Source organism: Peromyscus maniculatus, chromosome 19, assembly GCF_049852395.1.
Source record: "Peromyscus maniculatus bairdii isolate BWxNUB_F1_BW_parent chromosome 19, HU_Pman_BW_mat_3.1, whole genome shotgun sequence".
In the NCBI taxonomy this organism is placed as follows: domain Eukaryota; kingdom Metazoa; phylum Chordata; class Mammalia; order Rodentia; family Cricetidae; genus Peromyscus; species Peromyscus maniculatus.
The window spans coordinates 55770523-55792583 of NC_134870.1; the positions used below are offsets into that span (position 1 = coordinate 55770523).

General features: G+C 48.0%; 1 protein-coding gene across 1 annotated transcript in view; it reads right to left on the reverse strand.

Annotated features, from left to right (window-relative positions):
* The window catches only part of Atp8b1 (ATPase phospholipid transporting 8B1), a 130310-nt gene extending 112453 nt beyond the window's left edge, over window positions 1–17857 (reverse strand). The window contains exon 1 of the mRNA XM_006985186.4: window positions 17468–17857. The gene's annotated coding sequence lies outside the window, so the exon portion shown is untranslated. The remainder of the gene's footprint in view (window positions 1–17467) is intronic.
* Window positions 17858–22061: the final 4204 nt, after the last annotated feature.

Consider the following 22061-nt stretch of genomic DNA (forward strand, 5'->3'; position numbering starts at 1 on the left):
ATCTTTGACCTGAAATTAGTTATCGATGGCTGACTAACAAAAATCCCCCTAACTGAGAAATTCATATGTCAGTTTCAGGAACAGACACAGAAAGCTGGGCGTAGCCCAGAGTACAGTCAAGGTACTGTCTGGGTGGCAGTCACATGAAGTCAATCAGGGAGGCTCCAATTACAAGCTCATCCTCTGGGCTGCCGTCAGGATTCAGTTCCTCATGGACACCTGGCTGGAGGCCACTCCAGGTCTCTGCCACGTCATCCCTCCCATCTGGCAGATCCAATATGGGAGCTGGCTTCTCTCAAAGAATGCCAGGGGATTTGAGGAAGAGAAATGGCTTCCTTTCTATAGCCTATCTTCAGAGGAACTGCTAACGCATAAGAGAGACATTTCAGGGGCAAACTCCTCTATCAATGTCCCTTCCCTTATATTTGGCTAAAAGGTTGTGCAAGCTGAGCATGCCCTCATCACATATCTGTATACATGTGCTCCATGACTTCTAACTAAATGTGCTCTCTGTCATATTCCTTAACTGGGCATCTTGGGAAAGGGCCAACCCCTATATGAATATGTATGGGGTCCCTGAGTGAAATCCCTCACTTCCTCTATTGAGGGAGAATCCCTGTGTTCTCTTGCCTATTGGAGGCAATAGATATTTCTCTTCTCTTTGATGTCACAGCTGTGCTTATTGTGACTTGTATTCATCCAGCTGTAAATCAATTGTATTAGATTACAGTGTGACTCCTCCACTCTGGCCATAGTCTCTTCATGAGACTGGCTCACTGGGTCTAACCTCCACTCATTACCCAGGAACACAAGAAACCACAGAAGCATGAGCCAGTAGACTCTTTATCAGAATCCAAATTTGGTCAAGGAGGCTTCAGGGAACAAGCCTGAGAGGTCTGGGAGTAAAACAAAACCCAGAGAAATTACACAAGGATCCTCAGACGCTTTAGTGGGGCCCAAATATGGTCAAAAGGAGTCTGAGAAGGCTTTTCTGGAACAACTCTAAGAAGTCTAGCAGGGAGAAGAAAACCACAGAGAAATCACGTCAACCAAACTGGTTTCCGGAAGTGCAGAAACTCACCGACTGGGAGGTTGCTGAGAGGCAGAGTTAAATCTAGGCTCGATTGTGAAATTTGGAATTAGCAGTAGCTAGGGCCTCGTGTTCACTTTTTAAATCTCAGCCATGTTGGACACAGCGTTACTATTTCCTGTTGTGGTAACGGATAATAAACCTCAATTTGTATAATAAAAGGAAATATTTGAGTGTAATGTTAAACTTTTTCTCCTGAATCTACTATAAATATTGGCATCAGAAGCCAAATAAAGCAACTAACTAAAACCCTTGCTTATGGTTCTCATAACATAGTGATCATTATAAATCTTAAATTTCACAAGCTTAGGGCTGGAGAAGAGGGTTCTCAGTGGGTTAAAGGCACTGAGGAGAAAACAGAATTCTAGTTATCCGACTTCCACACGCATGTGTATTTGCTTATACTTCCTTCGTCCCCCAGACACACACGCCAAATAGATAAATACAGTTGAGATTTCACAAATTTGTCTGTAAATGTAAATTTGTTTTGGTAGATGTCAATAAGCATAGAGAAATTTTTTTAAAGCTGAAGTTGGAAAAGCCAGACTCAAGATAATTTTTAAATCTATTACGCGCTAGTGTAAGCCCTTGAAAATGCTAAAATAGATTCAACATGTGGAAGTTCTTACTGCAAATGCAGCCAAAGGTTTTATAGGACGGGCTGGATTTGACAAAAGACACAGTGTGGCTGGCTCCCAGCTCCCTCTGCACAGCTGTGAAGAATATCCTGTTGTATGTTTACATATATTCATGCTTCGGGAATTTAACAAAGCTGTGATGGGCTGGCTTCCGCTGCAGAGCCGGTGGGAGAAGAAAAAAAAAAAAAAAAAAAAAAAAAAAAAAAAAAAAAAAACGGGAGCTTCTGGGAAGATGTAGGGAGGGGAAATCACAATGACTTGGCAAAGGGGGATTCTGGAGTTTGCCAGTTCTCCTCAAAGCCAGAGGGATTTTGTATCAACTCCAAGAAATATGATTGCTTGATCTTTACTGTTCACAGCTCTCAGAATCTTTTAATTGGCTTTAGCCAGAAGGGATTATCTGGTAGAAATAATATTGTACATCGTATGGAGGAATTTGTGTTTATCTTACGGATGGATTCATCCAAACAGAGGAAAGAAGTGGGTCTAGATTTCTTCCTCGAGTTCATTTCCCAGCCTACCCAGGCTCCCTTGCACCCTAAGTGATTAGGAAATGACTTCCAAGTGGTCAAGAGTCCAGTCTCAGCAGCCACATCCCTGATTTTACATCATTGATACCGATGAGAACTTTTTTCTCTCAGCGATGTCCCTGACCTGTAGCACTATGGCCTGGGAGATAGATGCTGGCTGCCTAAAGGATGATTGGGGTCAGCCAGCTATTTACAGGCCATAAAAACAGGGAATGAAGACACAACCACAGCTGGACAGATATGAATAATCTCTGAGAACATCAGAAGGCAGGCCTCTGAGTACAGCCACCTGCTTGAAGTCACCTGGGAAACCTCAGGAAGAAAAGACACAGGGTATGGAAACTTCTGCTTCTATCTGTCTATCTGTCTATCTGTCTATCTATCCATCCATCCATCCATCCATCCACCCATCCATCCATCTATCTATCTATGAATCATCTATCTACCTACCTACCTATCAGTTTGTTCTTGGTTTTCTGAGACAATAATTTTCATAGAGCCCAAGCTGGCTTCAAACTCACTATGTGGCCAAAGTTGGCTTTGAATTCCTGGTCCTCCTGCCTCCCTCTACCTCCCAAGTACTCAGATTATACACATGAGACATGACTATGCTCAGTGACTTCAATTTTATTTTGCTTATTTTAAAATTATTTATTTATTTACTGTGTGCATGTGCGTCTCTCTGTGTGTATGTGTGTGGGTGTACCTGTGACAATGGACACATGAGGACAACTTGAGGGAATTGGTTCTTTCCTTCTACCATGTACACCCAGGGGATCGAACCCAGGTCTTCAGCAAGCGCTTTTAGCCACTGAGTCATCTCACTCGCCCAATTTCCTCCATTTTAAAAGCTCCTAAGGTGACTTCAAAGGAGAATGGACAGGACTTGACTCCTGGCTTGCTTAGTTGAGTGAGTTATTATGTGAAGTTTTGGACTCGCCGACAAGTGGTAAACTCTATTTATTCGTGAGACTGGATTGCGGTCCATTTGGTCTGTACCACCACATAGTTAAAACCATCCAGCAGCAGTAGAGCAGAAGAGGGATGCGCACAGCGTGGGAGGGGACTCCTTTCACTGAAGTGCCCAGCGAAGAGTATAAGGAAACAACACTTGGGCCAGAAGCCTGTGGGAAGGAGCCGTGCTGAGGAAGCCGGTTTCAGGGGATAAAACAAACACGTGAAAGCCCTGGTACAGGAAACGATTTGTCACGCTCCAAACACTGAAGCTGCAGAGGATAAAGACGCAACTAGGAAGCGGGGAGGGATGGGAGTAGGCTGGGTAAGCACAGGAGAGGAGGTGGCTATCTCCATCCTATAATACTGAAAGGTTTTCCTCTAGGTGTAGAAAAGTCCTGGGATCTGAATGTTTCAGTTGGAGGAGTGGGGTGAAATGTGTGTGTCAGTTAGGATGCTATTGCAGCAATCCCAAGGGGGAAAGGGACTGGCTTGAATGGAGTAGGTACCAGTGGACAAAGAGGTAATTGATTGGCGTCGAGACCATTTGGACATAGACGCTGCAAAAGACATTGGGCTGCAAAGAGTTAGGGATAGTTTAGAATAATTCAAGTCCAGGTTTCTGGCGTAAGCATCAACTAGAGAGCCATTGTCTTCCAAAATTGTCAGAGTCCAATTCTCCATAGGCTAGGCTTGGGATGTCAGGGGGGGTGATGGTTCACCGACAGTATTACCTTGATGGGATTAAGAAACACCATGGAAACACACCTCTGGGCATGAATGCTGTGGTGTTTCCAGAAGATTTCACTAGGAAAGGAAGATCAACCCTGAACATGGGATGTGCCATTTCATGGGGCGGGGTCCAAGTGTAAAAGCAAGTGAATACTGGCATTTCTCTAGCTCTCTCTCTGCTTCCTGGCTGTAGATACAATGTTATAGCTACCACACAGTCCTGCACCATGCCTTCCCCGGCATGATGGTAAAATTAGAGCAAAACACCACCTTCCTCCTTAAGGTGCCTCTTGACAGGTCCAAAGGGGCCAGGGATAGGAGCAAGAGGTATCTGGGACTGCACCCTAGGGACCGCAATACTAGAAGAGAATTCCTATCTATGGGTCAGAATAAGAATTCTCAACCCAACACCACTGCAATTTTGAATAGGGTACTTCAGTGTTGGGGGCGTGGCATGGGGAGTCCATACACTATAGAACGTTTATCAGTATCTCTGGCCTCTACTAATAGAGTCTACTCACATTCCCTGAGTTGTGATGGCCTGACACATTCCTTGAGGGCAAAATTTGCTCAGATGAGGTTGGAGACATGATACCAGCAATCCTTGATAAACCTCAGTCTAAAAGGATTTACAGCAAAATAAAGATAATGTATATAAATTGCTCCAATGTTCTTATGAACAAGCACATAAAATTGATGGACTGAAGTCAGATCAAGCACTGAGCTTCACTTTGCCCCATCCCATTAGAGTTAGACTGGCCCCAAGATAACTGTTTGATCTTAAAACTCTTTGTCCCTTGTCTTCTGACAGTACGACGCTCACAACGGTGAGGGACAGAGGTGTCTTCTTCATCCCTGCTTGCTAATGTGTCCTAGTTCAGAATTACAGACCGATCCAAGAATTTCCAAATACTACTTGTCAAGAGATCCATAACCCAGACCAGCACATCAAAAGGATCCAGTTTCCCAGAATGGGAACCAACTTTTGGAAAGAGAGAAAGGAAGGGAGACCTTGCCAAGTTGTGGCATTTGCGAAGCACAGCCATTGGAGTGACAGGCGGTTCTGGGCCAACCAAGGTAGGTGCCAGAAACTGAACTCGGGTCCTCTGAAGAGCTGCACGCTCACCACTGAGCTATGTTCCCCTCCCCTACGAAAGACATTTTCATAAGCAAATATTTTGCTGCTTCGATGTCAACTCTGCCACAAGGACTGGCCTGAAGATTTTGGATGAGTAGGACTCTGGGATCACATCCAGACACAGCAAGAACACATTTGTTAAAAACCTTTTCTTCTGTCACCTTGAGCAGGTGAGTAGCAGGAAAGATGTGGCTGTAACTGTGTGTCAATGGGAGCAGCCCAATACCTTTAAACTATTCACTCCAAGTCTTAACTTACAGAAATGTTATGGATTTTTGCCAGTGCTGTTTAGCTGGGTTGTTTTATTTTATTTTATTTTGCTGTTGTTGAGACAAGGTCTCACTTATGTAGCCCCAGCTGATCTGGTACTTATTACGTCAGGCAGCCTCAAACTCATAGCGATTGTCCTGTCTCAAGCTCTGGAGTGCTGGGACCATAAGTATGCACCACAGCCAGTTTTATGTTCTGTATCTTGCCACAATTTACAAAAAGAGACAGAGAACAGGTCCAAGAGGGTCTCCTGGAGGAGGCTGTCCTTGAAAGAGGAGAAGGCCACAGTCAGGGTAAAGAATGTTCCAGTCAACCAGGACAGCATGTGCCAAGACCCTGCTGGGGAGGAACTTAGGGCTGTGTTCTGGGATCTGTGAAAAGTGAGAATAGAATTGGGATAAAGGGGCACGGGTCTGGGAAACGTGGATAGAGCCGGCTAAGCCAAGACGTAAAAGAGCTGACAGGCGCCATTAACAGATTTTTAAGTAGTGGTACATGACTTGATTTCTGTCTTCAGCTGATAAGCCAGACCACGATGCTGAGAACGGACAGGGATGGAAACAGGACCGGAAGTGGGGAGGCCAGTTAGGATGCTACCACAGGGTCAGAGCTCCTGGAGGCTTGGACCAGGAAAGCAGGGTGGGGTGAGAAGTGGAGGGTAAGAGCTGTCTCTTCTCAATAGACTCTTGGTCTTAGTGACAGGTTAGATCTGAGGACCTAAAAGATGTTTCTGATGACTGACTTCTGACTCAAACGGCTCATGACAGTGTTGCTTAGGCAGGCAAGTGGGTTTAAAAGATAGAGAATCTTACTTTGGGCCTGTTCAGTTTGCTCTCCTGGGACACAAGAACATGGCCAAGGTTACACTTTGATGGGGCCACAAGCGGAGGCTGGAGATACATTTTTGGGAAACATCAAATTTGGTTTGAGTGCTCCAAGGATACACCAAGAAAACCCATGAAAGCACTCCCTGACACTGTGGTGCCCCCTGACACTGTGGTGCCCCTGACACTGTGGTGCCCCTGAGACTGTGGTGCTCCCTGAGACTGTGATGCTCCCTGAGACTGTGGTGCTCCTGACACTGTGGTGCCCCCTGACACTGTGGTGCTCCCTGACACTGTGGTGCCCCCTGACACTGTGGTGCCCCCTGACACTGTGGTGCTCCCTGAGACTGTGGTGCCCCCTGACACTGTGGTGCTCCCTGAGACTGTGGTGCTCCCTGACACTGTGGTGCTCCTGACACTGTGGTGCCCCCTGACACTGTGGTGCTCCCTGACACTGTGGTGCCCCCTGACACTGTGGTGCTCCCTGAGACTGTGGTGCCCCTGAGACTGTGGTGCTCCCTGACACTGTGGTGCCCCTGACACTGTGGTGCCCCTGACACTGTGGTGCCCCTGACACTGTGGTGCTCCCTGACACTGTGGTGCCCCTGACACTGTGGTGCCCCTGAGACTGTGGTGCTCCCTGACACTGTGGTGCTCCCTGACACTGTGGTGCCCCCTGACACTGTGATGCCCCCTGACACTGTGGTGCCCCCTGACACTGTGGTGCTCCCTGACACTGTGGTGCCCCTGAGACTGTGGTGCTCCCTGACACTGTGGTGCTCCCTGACACTGTGGTGCCCCCTGAGACTGTGGTGCCCCCTGACACTGTGATGCCCCCTGACACTGTGGTGCTCCCTGACACTGTGGTGCCCCCTGACACTGTGGTGCTCCCTGAGACTGTGGTGCTCCCTGACACTGTGATGCCCCCTGACACTGTGGTGCTCCCTGACACTGTGGTGCTCCCTGAGACTGTGGTGCTCCCTGACACTGTGATGCCCCCTGACACTGTGGTGCTCCCTGACACTGTGATGCCCCTGACACTGTGGTGCTCCCTGACACTGTGGTGCTCCCTGAGACTGTGGTGCTCCCTGACACTGTGATGCCCCCTGACACTGTGGTGCTCCCTGACACTGTGGTGCTCCCTGACACTGTGATGACCCCTGACACTGTGGTGCTCCCTGACACTGTGGTCTCCCTGAGACTGTGGTGCCCCCTGACACTGTGGTGCTCCCTGACACTGTGGTGCTCCCTGACACTGTGATGCCCCCTGAGACTGTGGTGCTCCCTGAGACTGTGGTGCTCCTTGACATTGTGGTGCTCCCTGAGACTGTGGTGCTCCTTGACATTGTGGTGCTCCCTGAGACTGTGGTGCTCCCTGAGACTGTGGTGCTCCCTGACACTGTGATGCTCCCTGAGACTGTGATGCCCCCTGAGACTGTGGTGCTCCCTGACACTGTGGTGCCCCTGACACTGTGGTGCTCCCTGACACTGTGGTGCCCCCTGACACTGTGGTGCTCCCTGACATTGTGGTGCTCCCTGACATTGTGGTGCTCCCTGAGACTGTGGCAATCCTTGACACTGCCATCAGCCTTGGACACTGGACTGATACTTGTGAAATACACACATAATTTTTGAGCAACGAAGTGTGCAAAGTGAAGAAAAATGCACAAGTCTTGTCTTTGGACAGAGCTGAGGACAAGTGAAGGCTGAGTTGCCAGACATGTCTCAAATTAGTTCTCATCTGCAAGACTCTTCCTTCTACACGGATTCCTCTCTCCTGAGGCAAGGGCTACTGTTACTACAGATTATAACTCCAATATCAACCTGTTTCATACCTCCTTCGTTCAAAAATTTGTTTTGAAATAAGGCCTCACTCTGAGAGGCAGACTAACCTCCAACTTGGGGCAATTCTCCTGCCTCTGCCTCTAGAGTGCTGGGATTACCGGTGTGCACCATCTCAGCATTTTGTTTATAGTTACTCTTCTTTCCCGATCCCAGTGGCCCTGTGAGTTCCACAGCCAAGGAACACCATGCTTGCCTTGTTCATGAGCTGACACAAGGCTTGGCGTACGGGGTAGGGTGGGTCAGGGGTAGATGGCTGGAAGGAACGGCCCTTCTTGTAGCATTGGTGTTCTTGGACGACTTGTGGGTCAACTTCTTGCCAATGTTTCCTGTGCCCCATCCCCTTTTCTGAACACATTCCTTTCTCACCAACCTGGGAACACACACTGGTGGTAAACACAGGTTCTCTGAACAAGGCCAGATGGACATATTTCTGAGGAGTTGACTTTAGACTCTAACCAGCCATCTGAGCACAGCTCATTGAGTATGAGGCCTTTAGAAACTCACACTTCTTCTGCAGCTCAGGCTCAGCCACAGAAGTTATTTTTGCCCCATCCTCTTCTGCTACACACTTACCTACACACACACACACACACACACACACACACACACACACATACACACACACACACACACACACATACATACACACACACACACACACACTGATCTGCCCAGAAATCCTATCCTATTGCCTTTCAATCTATCAAGTTAAAACTTATATCTACATCCATATATCTACACCTCATTAATCCCATTCTCTCTCTCTCTCTCTCTCTTTCTCTCTCTCTCTCTCTCTCTCTCTCTCTCTCTCTCTCTCTCTCTCTCTCTGACATCTAATCATTATGGCTTCTGTCACACCCTGCGGACATAGCCCTGTTGCCTGGTTTCTTGGCTTAGGACCTTCCACCCTGGTCTGGTCTATAAAGAGCAACCTGACTGACCCAGGTCAGATCACACCCCTTCAGTGAGTGACATCCTGCACTGATCCTCTATCTCATACAAGCCAAAGCCAAAGCCCTTACAAAGCCTGGCAGGCCCTGCAAAGTCTTCCTCTAGCCCTCAACTGTCACCTTCACATTGCTAGTTTGTTTTCTCATCTTTGTTTCTTTTAATAGGCTTCTGCTTATAGTGCAGACCCGCTTAAAAGTCATAGCCTCTCGCCTCAGTCAAATGCAGGCACATAGGCGAGTGAGGAGTTACAGGTGGACATAGCTCCTCCATCTGGCTCATCACTTCCTCTCTCCCTCTCTACTCACTCATTCACTCCCACAGTACTGTTTTTTTTTTTTTTTTTATCAGACAAGCCAGGCACTCCTTCTTTAAGATCTCTGCCCTGCTCTAGATGACCCCTGCCCCCTGCCTCAGACACTCTCTAGGTCCTCCTCTCCCTTCTCCCTTCAAGTCTTTGCTCATGGGTCACCTTCTCGGTAAGGGCACTCCACTTTCAATGGTAACTCATGTCCTTGCCAGCCTTTTCTCCTGTTATCGCCATGCAGGTATCTTGGTGTGCAATATATAATCACCCTATTTGTTATGTATACTTAACAACTACCGTCTGTCGCCTCTTGAATTTGAGTTCCTGAAGGACACGTTTCTCTGCTAATTCACTGACACATGCCAAGGCTTGGCACACAGACCTGTGGGGTGCTGGACTCGCCCACTGATTCTGTGAGCTCTCAATATGGGCTCTAAACTTCGTACACGTCCAAGAGGCTTCTCTGGGGGATGACACAGGAGACAGAAAGCTCCAATCACAGAACTTCAGCTACTGAAGTCAAGACGCAAGAAATGGGACTAATTTGTCCCTAAAGCTTAGCCAAACTCATCCTGTCTCAATGCCCTGGTCTCGATGATCTTAAAGACCCATGCCATGTTAGATGCACATAGCTCACTATAAAGTGGCTTGACAGTCTCATACTAGAATTTTCACATTTCCCTCTTTCTGAGTGTTCATTTGTTTGGTTTCCTTGAGACAGGCTCCCTTGTAGCCTGGGATAGGTAGCTGAAGCTAACCTTGAACTTGATCTTCTTGCCTCCTCCCTCAATGCTAGGATTACAGGCACACACAACACAGAGATAAATTCTCTAACCCCACTCTCACCTTTATGCTAAGGACTGAACCCAAGGCCTCGTATGTGCTAGGCAAGTGCCCTTCCACTGAGCAGCATACACATACCCCTTTCCCCCCCCTTTTTTTTTTTTAGGAAAGACTTGCTATATAGCTCAGGTTGGTCTGAAACTTGTGATTCTCCTCTTCTCTCAGCCTCTCGAATGCTGGGATTATAGGCACTCTGGACCATGCCTGACCCATCTGAACATCTTCTTAGGGTCAGTAGATGAGCAGTTGGTGACCTGTCATACTTTACAATACAAATGACCCTTTGCCTTAGAGCTATTACTGAAGGCTGCCTGTTCTGCCCAAAGGTAGAAAACAATCTGACACTTGAATATTCAATTAAAAGATTTTTTTTTAATCGAGTGATTTTTTAAAAAATCTTGTTTCAATTGGTGAAGGAAGCTAGGATTCTTTTCTCCACCCAGAATGTCATGTCTAACAGGCAATTTCGGTCATGGTGCCACAGAACCTGAGCCCGGACACCCAGGATGGCATAGAGTACAGTCAACCACAGCGCCACAGCAGGCCATCTGGGAGACAATAGCAAATGACCTTCCCTTAGAAAGGGCAGCTGTAGATTTCAGGGAGAAGGGGGTGGTTGTTACCTTGCTTCTTTGATATCACCACCTGCACCCCAGGATATCCCCACAGTGGTCCTGGAGGGAAGCATGGCACTAGATATTACATGTCCTCAGCCTTACGTAGGAAGAAAGATTTTTACCAAGCAAGCACTCCAAACCCTACATGAATAAACAAGAACAGAAACAAACAAGCCCACAGCAACATTATTCACAAGTCAGAGGTGGAGACAATCCAAATACGACGGATTTGTCAAGTGGCTTGGGTGGGTAAACACACTGTGGAGACGGATAATGGAGTATTATTCCCCCTAACAGCAGAAGACAGCCATGCTGTGGACAAACCCGGAAGCCATGATGCTTAAAAAAAATAAGCCAGCCACAGAAGAATAAGTATGATTATACTGGACATCAGATGCCATAGACTAGTCAAGTTCAAGGTGACAGGAAATGGAATAGAGACAGGGCCCTGGGATAGGGAGACATGGGAAAGAGTTGTGTGAGACACTGAGCAACTTTATGGACTGATGTTGGTGTTTGCTACACAATAATAAGGATGCATTTAGTGCCACTGATCCACACTCCAAAGGTGCCTAACATGCCCACTGATCCACACTCTGAAGGTGGCTAACATGGCCACACTGGGTGTTTTGTACATTTAACCATTTTCTAAAATGTCCATGAAATCAGTTTTTGCACTATGAAGGAGATCACAAAGGTCTCTTTTTCTCCCAAAGTCATCCTGCTACCAAAAGCAGGAGGAGTTCATCTAATCCTGTCTCTGCAGCCTACCCCGCTGCCCCGTATGCATGATTTCCACGTAGAGCCACAAGTTCTAGAAGTTTGTTGTCAGCCGCTAGTTCAAGCCTTCAAAGACCCATGCACTCAGTTTCCAATGCAAAGACAAGGCCAGTGTTTCCCAGCAGGAAGTGGACAGCATCCATGCCATCTCACTGGGGAGTGACTATTTAAAGCACATGAGTGGTCTCAATATCCACCTTCTCATGGAGAATGGAGATGGAACACAGAGGTCTCAGTTCACTGGGTCCCAAGAGGGCAAAGTAAGATTACGTATACACCACACCACATCTGATCAAATAAATCACGTATCCAACTCTGGGCACACGTCCTCAAGAGCAAGGTAGACTGCCAGGGAGCATGTGGGGATCATATCTGGTGTCAGAGAATCTCTGTTTGGGATTTTCTAGCTCAACTCAGTGTGGGTGAAGATTAGAAAACTGACTTCAAACACAGCCTACCCTAAATCAAACAAACCTCGACTCTGGTGGAACAAAAGCCACTCGGTAAAGAAAGAAAGCCATAAAACAACAGTCCTGCAAATAGAGAGCCAGGCTACCAGGCAAAGGTCAGGCACTACACATACACAGTGCAGACGCTAACTCCTCAGCCGTGTTAGTAGGGAGGGAATAGCCTTCACCATTGACAGTATTTAGGGCACTCTTCCCCCAGGAGTCCAGTCCTTGGCCCAGCATGACACCTCTGCTATCTTGGCCAGGCCCAGCTCTCACACTTGAAAGGCTAGACTTGGAGATTGATGATAAACCATGCCCACAGAGCTGGAAGAGTTCCCGCACAGCCATCCAGATCTCAAACCTAAGACCAGTCTCTTCCCATATAGAGACAGTGTCCAGAGCAGGAGAGAGAACCTGATCGACCCACCCCCACTGCCAGATTGATCTATCTGTCTATCTATCTGTCTGTCTGTCTGCCTATCTATCTATCTATCTATCTATCTATCTATCTATCTATCTATCTATCTATCTAGTTGGTTGGTTTTTTGAGACAGGTTTCACTGTGTAGAACCTGGTCAACTCTTTTTTTTTTTTTTTGCAGATTTATTCATTTATTTATTTTTTGGTTGGTTGGTTAGTTGACTGGTTTTTCAAGACAGGGTTTCACTGTGTAGACCTGGCTGTCCTGGAACTCATTATTTTTATTTTTTATTTTTTTATTTTTTTTTGGTTTTTCAAGACAGGGTTTCTCTGTGTAGCTTTGCGCCTTTCCTGGGACTCACTTGGTAGCCCAGGCTGGCCTCGAACTCACAGAGATTCGCCTGCCTCTGCCTCCCGAGTGCTGGGATTAAAGGCGTGCGCCACCACCGCCCGGTCATTATTTTTATTTTGTGTATGTGTGTTTTTGCCTGTTTGTGCACCACGTGCATGCAGTACCCTTGGTGGCCAGAAAAGAGCATGGGACCACCTGAGTGAAGTTACAGAGGGTTGTGAACTGCCAAGTCCATGCTCTGAACCAAACTTGGGTCCCCTGCAAATACAGCAAGTGCTCTTAGCTGCCAATCCATCTCTCCAGCGCCTGACCAGATCTCTTATCACAGCAGAAAACCAAGTCAGGCCCTTAATAAACCTGACAATCTTCCCTAAAAAGGGGGGGTAATCCATTGGCACAATTGAACGTGAGGGAATGAATGAGGTTGCATCAAGTTTTCACTAGCAACACATACCCCGGCTCCACAAACCACGAGGTTCACACACTACTCAGTATTAAACTGGGAGTAAAGAGGAGGAAGGAGATGAGTGATAAGCAAAACCCAGGGGTACAGAAGGCATTCTAGTGTTCTGAGTGTCCCAAGAGCCTCTGCTGGGCAGGAGGAGGGAAGCACCCAGTTGAGGGCATCTGGAATCCCTGTGGCTGTCCCTGATTGAACTCATCCTCCTGAAAGGTTAGAGGTCAAATTAGCTCCCTAGTCATGGAAGCACTCCAGAACAATGACGAGGATTTGAAGCCTTAGAAACTTTCTTTCCATGTCCAGGTGCAGATGGGCACCTGTGCTTGCTAAACAAATGCTAACGTGTAAAATGAATCCTGTGTCCCTCCCCAGCCCAGGAGAAAGGCGATGGGTGGTAGAACACCACACCCAGAGCGCCAGCAACGCCACAGCTATGCCAATGACCACCCTTTCCTAAGCGCTCTGCTTTCCCAAGTGCTTCATTGGAAACTTGTTACATCACACCATTTACAGGTGAAGGGGCCCGGCTGCCGCCGTAAGCTCCCCGGGTTATGCAGCTGGGGAGCAATGGAGCAGTGTAGACACCAACCTGGGTCAGAGGCAGTAGACGCCAGCATCTCTGCTTTACAACTGCTTCCCAGACTCTTTCCTGGGACCAGTTATCAAAACAGTCCCCACTATTTGGGGCAGGTTGGGTGGTAATTTATTTAAAAGTGCAGTTCACTCAGAAGTGTCCGGAGGCTTACTAATCTGTGCCTAAGTGTGAGCTGATAAGTCCCCCTCGTTTCTAGGAATAAAAATGAGAAAGAAGGCATATGTACCACAATCATGTATATACACATAGGCATCTTTTATATAACCATCCTTCATAAAACTAGGGCCTTATTGACATGGAGAGCTACAAAAGGTCTTAGATTTGGCATTGTTTTTAGGTGGGCCCTGGGATGGGATTCAGGAATAAAACAGGTGATAGGCTGAAAAAGATGAACCGTTTGTGTATGTGTCTTAATTCAACCTTTCTGGGAAGCAAGCTAATTGTTACATTAAAAAAAAAAAAACTATCGGCCGGGCGGTGGTGGCGCACGCCTTTAATCCCAGCACTTGGGAGGCAGAGGCAGGCCGATCTCTGTGAGTTTGAGGCCAGCCTGGGCTACCAAGTGAGCTCCAGGAAAGGCGCAAAGCTACACAGAGAAACCCTGTCTTGAAAAACCAAAAAAAAAAAAAAAAAAAAAAAAACTATCAACAAACACTGGATCTAATAGATTGACATAAAAATGACTCTCTCTCTCTCTCTCTCTCTCAAGATATCTGAAGACCCCCCCCCCACACACACACACAAAGAAAACTTCCTAGGAGATAAATCTAGAAGCAGATATAGAGGCAAATTCTAAAAGCAAGTTCTTAAACCTTAAAGGTCCTCTTGGTAGGAGCCCGGGTCAGGAATGGACCCAGCCAAACTTATACTTGCCCCTAGAGAGCCAGTTCCTCTGTATCCGAAGGTCCAAAGGTTTCTTGAACCAACGGAAAATGAAAGAGCAAGGCCAACAGGAGAATTAAAAGCTCTCTGGAGTTATAAAGATCCCCTGTGGGCCATGAATATTGCTTCAGAAAAACTAACACAGAATTTAAACTAGCAAGATGACAAAATGTTAATATACCTAATGTGCCTCTTTACATGTTCAGACTCCAGTATCAAGTAATAATAGTGTGTAAATACCAAATACTCGCCCCGGTGTCGGCTTTTTAAAGCCATGCCAAAGACCGGGAGAAAAGCTCGGTGCTGAGTTTTTGGTTAGCTTATCCCCAGCTCTGCAAAAATTAAGAATTACATAATAAAATAAGCCAGGTGTGGGGGTACACTCATTTCAGCTCTTAGGAAGCCAAGGAGGGGGTGGGGATCAGGAATTCAAGGTCACTGTCAGCTACCAGTAAGCTTGAGGCCAACATAAACAAAGGAGACCCTGCCTGGAGATAACCATGGTAATAAAGACAGATAATGAAAAATAAAAACAGCATTCTTCTAATAAAGAAAATAAAACAACATTCGAACATCGACTTTTTGTAAAGGACACACATGTCCTCTCCCTCCTCGCCAATCATCCCCCCCCAAAAAAAAAAGTTAGTCTCTTTCCCCCTTAACAGATGATCAAACTGGCAATGCAATTAGCAACCGACCTGAAATCTGCTGGACTCTAAAAACCATGTATTTCCTGCTACCCTTCACTTTATAGCCAGGGAGAAGGGGAACAGGAAGGTGAGATCGAGGCCGCTCAGGTGTTGCTTTCCCTCAGCTCCAAGATCCCAACACCTGAAGAGAGGCTGACCCATGGAGCCAGCCCTGAACTTGACTTACACCCAAAGATTTACCATCTTCAACAGAAAAGGAAAATCCCGTCCCCCCAAGACCCCTCACTAGGAAGAGATAACAAGTAATCTTGGGTGTGAATTGTCCTTAAAGTAAAAATCAGAAGGAGAGGCTGAAGGTGGCGGGCACAGAGCTGGCACGGATGTCAGATGTGTTGGTTAGTATTAAGTAAGCCACCCGAGTGTGTTGGCCCCTCTTCAGGCCCTACCCAAAGAACCAGTGAAAATTATCCAAGTACAGCTGTTAGAAGATGATAAAAAGAAGACGACGGCGTTACGGACTCTCGCTCAGAAGAACAAGGAAGTCTCTACATAAAGAAAACCATTAGCAGCTTCAGAGGAGTAATTGTAGGCAGGTGCGACTGCTCCCCAGAAATTAATCAGCTAATAACCACTCATCATCCTTTGCACAGTCTATGCATTTATAATAGGGTTTAATAAGGTCTTAACAAAAGACGGAGTAATGAATGGCACTCGAGACCTAACACGAGGGTACTGCTTAGACGATGAAAACCAGAGAGCTTTGACCTCATGTTTTGTGTGGTTTTCCTCTTTGGATACGGACCTCTATTTACTGTCCATGGAGACCTTGAAACATCCATCATACATCCTTTAATAGGCTTTCTTCCTCGGGGCTGGGAGCCTTCCCCCCCCCACCCCACCCCCACCTCCGTGACCAAGGAGTGCATGGTGTCTTCCCATACTTCACTGGTGCTATCTGGTTTAATTTTCTAGGTGGTTAGGGGGAAGAATTTCGAAGGCAACACGACTAGGAAGGTAGGAGGGAATCTTTTCTTCACTCCAACAGAGCGGGCAATTTGCGCAGCGTAGGGGGACTCCACAGAGCTAGCCACCAGAGAAGGGCTAAAAGAAGAAGAAGAACGGCCTAAAGCATCGAGTGCAGGCCTAGGGGTCCAGTGAGGTTGCTGGGACTCAAACGGAGCCTTTGCTTTCCTGGGCTGCATCCTCCTGGAACCCTGGTGCTCTTCCCAGAGCGGTCTAGAGATCTACGTTCTAAGTCTCTAGGGGCAGAGACACTCAAGCCTACAACTCCCTCGGAGGAGCTGGCCAGCCATTTCTTTCACTTTGGGCTGAGAGAGTTAGCCAAGAGATGATTTAAAGTGCCGGCCCTGTTCCATGCCACATCTCCCGCCTCCTGCCGCGTTTTCCTTCAACAAGCGCCCAGAAGTGACAGCTCCAGGCGTCAAACTGGGGATTAGGGACAGCCAGCCGGCGGCAGTGCGTCGGAGCTAGTGAGCACGACCCCACAGTCACCCGGAAAACTGTTTTTCCCCACTCCTTCACCGATGCGCACAGAAAGAACTTTGGAGGCAATCTGTCTCACCCCCTCCATCCTTCCCAGCAGGTGCGCCGCGGCCAGAAACATTCCTCCCTAAGGTCATTTTCGGGCGCACTGGATCGCCTTTGCCCCAAACCTGTCAGTGGGAGAGCCCCAGAAGGGCGGTGGTCCTCGCGTGACAGCCAGCGACACTCTTCAAAGATCCCCAATCCGTTCTTGGTTTAACTCTGGGATCTTAACTCCAGACATGTGTGTCGCAAACCAATAAAAAAAAATATAACAAAATACCCAAACAGCTCCCGGGAGATTCCCCACCTCCCTACCCCCAACAGGTGAAAACCTTAAAGAACTGGGAATCATCGCTCAGCTTGTCCTTCGCCAGCCGTGGACCGTGGCGGGGGCACAGGCTTCCCGTACCCCCACCCCCGCCCCCCAAATACCACTTGTCCAGGCTCAGGGGCCCGAGGGCTCGGACAGCTGCTGCCACCGCATCGCGGATGCGTGGACTCCACCAGCCCGTGGACCACCAGAGGAGCCAGGGAACCCTGCCGGGCTGGTTGGATCCGGGAAGTCGGGGAGACACCAGCGCCTCGCCCCTCTTACCTAGTGCTCACTGGGCCCCGGCTGGGGCATCCGCGGGGTGCGCGCCGCTCCAAGGCTTGTGCGCACCTGGCCGCCTCCCGCCCGGCCCCAGCGCTGCGGCTGCGCTAGCGCTGCATGGCACACAGGGGCTGGCCGGGGGCCCCGGGAAGCCTGTCCAGTTGGCCGCGACTCCTCCGGCTCTCGTGGCTCGCCAAGGGCTCCCCGCCTTCCCCCGCCCCGCGTCAGTGCGCCCTTCCTCGGCGGCCGTCCTTTTCCCTCCGCTCTGCCCGACCGGACAAACTGGTTTCTCTGCTCCAGGGAGGAGCCTCTCGCCTCCCCCTGGCAGCGGCCGTGGCCGCGCGCGGCTTGGGGACCAAGCTGGAGCTGGGGCCGGGGGCGGGCCCCGCCGTCTGCCCTCCCTCGATCCCTCCCCCGGGCGGAGAGGGGCTGGGCAGCCCGGCCTGGGGTTGGCTTACGTAGCCCTGCTGTAGTGCGACGTCCTAGGGCCCCAGAGGCAGGTGGCCACCCCTGACCGTGACCGATCTTAGTCTATCCTGTGACCCTGCCTTTTCAGCCGCAGTTGGCTCCCCGGGTCACTCTCGCTCCCTGCTTCACTGTCGCGCACCCCACGAGCCTCGCGTCACTTTCCCGCCCACTGTGGGCTTGGCTGCAGGCCGGGGTCGGTGACCCGGCCAGCCTGGAAAGCTGGCGGGGTTAGTGAGAGCCGAAGACCTGAACTCGTTCGGTAAGAGGAGCCGCTCTCGCTCGGGGCCAAGTCACGTTTCAGGATCAGTCACCAAAGGCGGCGGAACAGACGGCGCTAGGGCTTGTAAGACTTCGAGAAACTAATTGCAGCAAGCACACGTTCTGCTGAGTCGCACAGGTTTAGGACCTTGGGACCAGAAGGAGCGATGGTGTAACTGGCTAACCGTGTTATGGTTGCAAGGATTCAGACCTGCGTGCAGCGTTGCTGGCGGCTGTTTGGTGCATGAATGGCACCTATGTGAGGTGCTGGTCCTTTAGGCTCTCGGAGCTTACCTAACTACCGAGTGGCTGGGGTCAGAAGGGGGACAAGCAGAAGTCTACGGAAGCATTTATTTAAAAGGTAGCTGGGGTAGGGCGTTTGCCTGCGTTGAACAGTTAACTCTCAGCATTCCCCTCCCATCCCTAAATCTAAACAACGCACCTCATAAAACCACCTTACAATTTCCTTTGCAACATAATTTCTGTAACGTAAGAACAGTAAACTAGCTTGTGTTTTTATTTAGTTTAAAAGCTTTAATCTTTCAGTCTCGTTGTAAATTACATCCTTTGGGCAATGTAACAAACAAAACAAACAAACAAAAAAAACCAACCATATACAGTCACGTGTATAGAGCATAGGGCAGACAACCTTGGAGGTCGCTGTTCACCTCTTCTTCCTCCTCTCCAGTGCTTAAATATGAAGCACGAACTACCTCTTACCTCTACTTAAAAGGCTCACTAACCTTGTTGGATTCATGGCTTTCATAGTCAAGGACCCAACTTTACCTAAGTGAGGGTCCCTAAAGGAGGAACTCTTCAAGTTGCTGATGGCGGTGTGGAGTTTCTCTGCTGCCACTGACAATCATGATAAGCTCTTTGGGAAAACAAAAACAACAACAACAAAAACAACTGAAAAGGACTCACAGGAAAGCTGGCTTTCAACCTAGATGAGACACTGAATGGAAGTCTGTTTTGTCTGGAAACCACCAGATGAGGGGGAACATGTTCAGAGTGTTGGTCCTCCTGGAAGCCGTTATGCCTTGGGGAGGAGGGTCTCGGGGAGCTGATGCTGCTGATGAAGGAGTCCTCGCCTTGAAATCCTGGCTTTCATCCTCTCTGACAGAACCATTTCAATGCATTTGGTCAACCACTGCGAGTGTCTCGAGCATGTAACAAGGATTAATTTTGAAATCTGCCTAGCTCCACTCCATTGCCCACAACAGCCTAAAGGGTTCCCTTAATCTCTTAGAGACTTGGACTTAGAAGAAAGTACACCCTTGGCTTCAACACAGAAACTAATTTCAGGCTGAGCCAACATGAAGTGGCTAGGCTTTATTAAAAATGGAACGAGGTGCTGGGTGGCAGTGGCGCACGCCTTTAATCCCAGCATTCGGGAGGCAGAGCCAGGCAGATCTCTGTGAGTTCGAGGCCAGCCTGGTCTACAGAGCGAGATCCAGGACAGGCACCAAAACTGCATGGAGACACCCTGTCTCGACAAACCAAATAAAATAAAATAAAAATGGAAAGAGGGTCTGGAGAGATGGCTGTGTTTAAAAGCACTGACTGCTTTCCAGAAAACCCTGGTTAGATTCCCAGCACCCAAATGGTGGCTCACAACTGTCCATAACTCCGGTTCCAAGGAATCTGATGCCATCTTCTGGCCTCATTGGCACTATACATACTTAGTGCACAGACATGCAAGCAGGCCAAAACACCCATACATGTAAAATAAAGGTTAACAAATTTTTAATGGAAAAAAAAAACCACGGAGAAAGTAATAAAACGCACCTGAGCATTGCTATGGGCTTCCCAATAAGCTGCAGTTAATTAAAGGGTATTTTAACACTGATCTTAAACATGGAAGCTTTAAAAAGAGAGCAAGAGAGATATCCAGAGAACAATAAAACATATCCAAGTGTGTGTATGGGCTTCTCAGTGAGAGTTACAATTAAGTTACAGCAGTGGCTCTATATGCCCTTTTGGTGGCCCTCCAGCTAAATCTCAAAGGATTGATATGAATACCGAATACATGCACCTTTCCCTGTCTTTTTAGTAAGTGAGGCTGTCTCTGGAGATGCCTTGGATGGGATTATTATATGATGAAGAAAACCTAGGAGCCACTGAGGTTGAACAAGGATTTAGAGCATGTTCTCTTTTATTAAAAAGTGTGCGTGCGTGCGTGCGTGCGTGTGTGTGTGTGTGTGTGTGTGTGTGTGTTTGGTTCCTAGAAACTTGTAAGTTCATAGCAGGAAAGGGAGGAAGGCTTAACTAGTTTACTTGCTGGAATCCTGGCTTTTCAGCTGGCCAGAGGCTCTTCAGCTAGATGCTGGGGTGAAGGTCCTTTCCTTTCCTTCTTCCTCATAATCTCTCCCTGTCTTCCCATCTTTGCTCAGACTCTGGTAGCACTGAACAAGTATGCTGTGTTGTTTAGAACCCTCACCCCGCAACCACGGCCTGCACTGAGCACACTGAAGGTGGTGGGGGGCAGGGTGATGAAGACAGAACGGTAAGGCTTTCCAATTCTTGCCTTGGTAAATCACACTTCTTCCTACCCTTTGTACATCACCATGTACCCGCAAGGGGACAGTGTCAGGAGAACCAGCTCGATTTGACCGAAAAAATCCCTTTCTAGAATAGTTCTTTTTTTTCTCCAAGGTAAAAATTTAGGGGTGAAAGATCATCTTAAAAGGAGACGAAACCACCTGAATTCACTCTACTAACCCCAGGAGGCATTTAAGTTCATGTATTCTCAACAACGGACAGGTATAGAGGCCACACTGAGCACAGTCAAGATGAACTCAGCTGGAAGGTGATTTCTACATAACCATGCTCCAGAATTTTATTTTTGGAGGGAGGGTATCGGTAGGGTGAAGGAGCCTGTACCCAGCATGTTAAGACAACATGCTTTAAGCATAGATACCTTCATGTGAACTTATCTTTGCAATGCCTAATGGCAGAAACATCAAACACCTGCCTATTTCCTTTAAATGGTATATTGAACAGCAGATACACGTTTCACATTCTTTTGTTTTTCTTTTTATACATTTGTATTTGTTGTGAGGGATGAGGCAGAGGACCACACACACCAAGCTTGCATGTGGAGGCCAGAGGACAACTTGCCGGAATCGGTTCTCTGTTTCCACCATGTGGGTCCCAGGGACTGAAGTCAGGTTGTCAGGATTGGCAGAGAGGGCTTTCAACCAGCTGAGACATCTCGCCAGCCACAGATGACATGTTCTGTTGTCTTCTCTGGCACAAATAAAGTTCTATTACTTCCTGAGTTATAAAGCTTTCTGCTGCCTTTCGAATTTCTTGGCTCCTCCCCATCTCCTCGTTCTTCTCAACAGAAAACTAGAAATTAGCTAACTAAATGTGTCTCAGTTATTTTGGTGGTCGTAGGGAGGCATAGAATGCATGAGATGAGAATATTAGGTCCGGGTGTGTAGCAGGAATCTTAGAAGATCTTATTAATAAAATCAAACCTGAGGTCAGTTATTGGGGTGAATGCTGGAAGGTCAGAGAAACAGAACAAGCCACAGCTACCTCACCTTGCCAGTTCCTCAGCTGATCCTGTTTCCTCAGACTGGAAGCTTCTGTGTCCTCATCCAGAATGAATCTCAGCTGAACTGCTGCTCAAAAGCCTGAAAGCTTAACCAGGCCAAATACTTCTAGTTTCTGGGCTTCACGCCTTATATATCTTTCCTTTCTGCCATCACTCCCTGGGATTAAAGGCTCGCTTTCCGGAATTAAAGGCGTGAGTCACCATGCTTGGCTGTATCCTTGAACAGATGGATTTCTACCTCTGGAATGTTAGGATTAAAGGCGTGTGCTACCACTGCCTGTCCTCTATGTTTAATATTGTGGCTGTCCT